At 39.6% G+C, this 3970-nt stretch overlaps 1 pseudogene; it reads right to left on the minus strand.

The window, feature by feature from the left end:
- Positions 1-2852: 2852 nt before the first annotated feature.
- Positions 2853-3717, minus strand: LOC141502126 (zinc finger CCHC domain-containing protein 9 pseudogene; annotated as a pseudogene).
- Positions 3718-3970: the final 253 nt, after the last annotated feature.

The following is a 3970-nucleotide window of genomic DNA, read 5'->3' on the forward strand; positions in this document are numbered from 1 at the left end:
ATATATCCCTGATTTATTTTCCAGGTCAGTTGTTTCTTCTATTGCCTAATTCAAATTGTTAAAGAATTATTTTTTCTACGATTTTATTTTATACTTCTTTTACCATTAGGACACTGCTGGTTTTTTTTAGAATTATTATTTTTTAAAATTTTTTTAAATTTATTTTTATTCTCATTTTGTACAATTTTTTTCCATTAATAAAATATTCTTGTTTACAAGTAAACAAAATACCCCTCCCCCCATGAATATAGATAGACTTCCTTGGGCGAAAAAAGTAAAGGGGAGAAAAAAAAATTAAAATTAAAAAAAATAACAGTAATAATTGTAGGTATGGCCAGGTGGCACAATGGACAAAGCATCAGCCCTGGAGCCACGGGCACCTGAGTCCATATCCAGCCTCTTAAACTCAACAATCACCCAGCCATGTGACATGCAAGCCATCCGACTGCCCTGCAAAAACCAAAAAGAAGGGGAAAAAAAAGACCCCAAATAAAATAAAATAGTAATAATTGTAGGGGTGGCTGGGTGACAGACAGAGCATTGGCCCTTGAGCTAGGAGCACTTGGGTCCAAATCTGGCCCCAGACACCCAAAGATCACCCTGCTATGTGGCCCCAGGCAGGCCACCCAGCCCCACTTGCCCTGCACCCTCCCCTAAATAATAATAACAAAAAATGTGCTTCAGTCTTTGTTCCAATACCAACAACTCTGTCACAGGTGGATCACATTCTTTATGATAAGTCCATCACAAATGTTACTTCCATGTTTTTCCAACATTGCCATTGCTTATCGCAACTCTCTCCTTTCTTATTTCTCCACTACCATGTACTATATTTTCTCTCTCCTTTCACTCTGACTCTACTGTAGGGTCACTGAGTGGTGCAGCAGACAGATCCCTGGTCCTGGGGCCAAGAAGCCCTGAGCCCCCATAGCACCCCTTAGGCCCAGAATCCACCTGGCCCTATGGTCCTGGACAGGCCTTCCAATCCCAGCCCCTTGCAAGAAGTAAAAAAGAAAATGTGTTATATCTGACTTTCCCCCCAAGGTCCATCCTCTCCTCCTTTATTCACATCCCCACCCCTTCCCCCTGCTCCCCGCTCCTTCTTACTCCAGATGTCTATACCCCATTGAGTATATTTGCTGTTTCCTCTCCTAGCCATCTCTGATGAGAGCAAAGGTTCCCTCATTCCCCCTTGCCTCCCCCCTTCCATATCATTGCAATAGCTCATTTAATAAAAAAAAAAATCTTATTATGTGAAATATCTTGGCCTATTCCCCCTCTCCTTTTTCTTTCTCCCATTCCATTTCCCTTTTTTTCTATTGACTCCATTTTTACACCATATTTTATCTTGGAATTCAGCTTTCTCCTGTGCTTCAACTATAAAAGCTCCCTCTACCTGCTCTATTAACTGAGAAGGTTCATATGAATATTATCAGTATCATTTTTCTATACATGCAGTTCATCATCATTAAGTCCCTCATATTTCTCCCCTCTCCTCCAATCTCCATGCTTCACCTGAGTTCTGTACCTGAAGATCACACCTTCTGTTCAGCTCTGGCCATTCCAAACGGAACATTTGAAATTCCCCTGGTTCATTGAAAGTCCATCTTTTTCCCTGGAAGAGGACATTCAGCCTTGCTGGGTAGTTCATTCTTGGCTGCATTCTAAGCTCGTTTGCCTTCCGGTATATTGTATTCCAAGCCCTACAAGCTTCCAATGTAGTCGCTGCTAATTCCTTTGTGATCCTGACTGCAGCTTCACGAAATTTGAACAGTGTCCTTTTGGCTGCTTGTAATATTTTCTCTTTGACTTGGGAGTTCTGGAACTTGGCTATAATATTCCTAGGGGTTGGTTTTTTGGGATCTCTTTCTTGGGGGGATTGGTGAATTCTCTCCATTTCTATTTTGCCCTCTGCTTCTAGAATATCAGTGCAATCTTCCTGTAGTTATTGTTTGAAAATGATGTCAAGGCTCTTTTCCTGATCATGACTTTCAGGTATTCCAATAATTTTTAAATTATCTTTCCTAAGTCTATTTTCCATATCAGTTGTTTTTTTCAATGAGATATTTCACATTTTCTTCTAATTTTTCATTTTTTTGGTTTTGAAGTATTGATTCCTGATTTCTGGTAAATTCATCAATCTCCCTGAATTCTATTCTTTGTCTGAAGGATTTGTTCTCCTCAGAGAGTTTTCTTATCTCTTTTTCCATCTGGCCAATTTTGCTTTTTAAAGCATTCTTCTCCTCAATAACTTTTTGAACTGTTTTATCCATTTGACCTAAGCTGGTTTTTAGCATGCTATTTTCTTCAGCATTTTTTTGGATTTCCTTGACTAAGCTGCTGACTTCATTTTTCATGTTTTTCCTGCATCTCTCTCCTTTCTTTTCCCAGTTTTTCTTCCAACTCCTTCATTTGATTTTCAAAGTCTTTTTTGAGCTCTGTCATCGCCTGATCCCAATTTCTGTTTTTCTTGGAGTCTTTAGATGCAGGAGCTTGTGCTTCCTCATCTTCAGACTGAGTATTTTTTTTTCTGGACTGTTTAAATAATTTTATTATTTTTAAGAAAACATTTATCATTTGATATTATTTAAGTTTTGCAGATACTACTTTGTTAAGAATTAGGTTTCCCCCAAGACTCCCAATTTAAGCTTCAAATGGTTGTTTTTGAGTGTTTTATGCTTGTGGTATTCCTCTTCAGTGCACAAAACATCAGAAAAGAATTTGACAGTTTTATAATTTACAACATGAGTTGTTATTTTTTTGCAAGGCAATGGGGTTAAGTTACTTGCCCAAGGCCACACAGCTAAGTAATTATTAAATGTCTGAGGCTGGATTAAGACCAGTACTCTATCCACTGCGCCACCTATAAACTATAACATCTAAGGTGTTATCTTTCTACCATTAAAAGTTAACAACCTTGGCTACTAATTTTTTGGGTTTTTGTGGTTTGGGAGCCTCCAAAATTTCTTCATAATCTGCACTCATCCCCTCAATCCAACGACCAACTATGACCTTGTTATCTGAATTCTGATTTTCAGGACAATCTTTCTTAAAATGTTCTACAGAACCACAAAGTCTACAACCACCGCCTTCAGCATAAAGTCCTTTAGGATTATCAGGACAGGATCTAGACAGATGTCTCATCTCTCCACAAATGAAACATTTTGCAAAAGGAAATTCTCCCATAGCTGGGTCTACTTTGGCTTTGCATTTGGTTATTTCATTTTCAGTGGAACCACAGCGGTAACAGATTCCAGTGCCCATATCTTGACTCTCAAGGATAGCAGGGCAATCTGCAACTCCATGGCCTGGTTTTCTGCAATGATAACAGACCTGTGCATTTTTCTTTATTTTTTGTCTTTTCAACCTCCTTCCTTCTCGGCAACTATCTTTTTTTTGAGAGCTGTGGTTATTTCTTCTCTTATTTCCAGGCTATCTCCCATCACATTCCCATTCTGTCTTAGATATTCCATGAATCCATTTACATCTTGATTGGTATAAGATTTTTTTTTCTTGTTTTTTGATTGGGGTGGATAATTTTTAAGGGAGAGCCCACTGGAATGAAAGTGCTTATCCTTTTGTAGATTTTGGGTTCCTCTCTCCATAGAGCCCTTCTTCATGTCTTCCCATGATGTTGCTTTCAAAGCTTTCTTATTATGTGTTGTGTTGGTTCGTGCCCACCTGGTCATGGTTTCAACCAAAGTACCCTCCTGCCCACCGGCCTGGGGTGGGTGCAGCCCAGAACACAGACTGAGTATTTTGATCTTTCTTGGGCTCATTTGCAAAATATTTCTCAATAGTCTTCCTTTTGTTTCTCTGCTTGCTCATTTTCCCAGCCTGAGCCTGGTTTTGGGGAGCTTCCTGAGTTTTTGGGACACTCCCACAAGGGTCTCAGTGTTTGAGGCTCTGTCCTTCCTCCTGGTCTGTGAATGACCATAAGCGCTCCCCTCTGCCACGGGGCTGAGGTGGG

The sequence above is a fragment of the Macrotis lagotis genome, chromosome X (assembly GCF_037893015.1).
Source record: "Macrotis lagotis isolate mMagLag1 chromosome X, bilby.v1.9.chrom.fasta, whole genome shotgun sequence".
Lineage (NCBI taxonomy): Eukaryota > Metazoa > Chordata > Mammalia > Peramelemorphia > Peramelidae > Macrotis > Macrotis lagotis.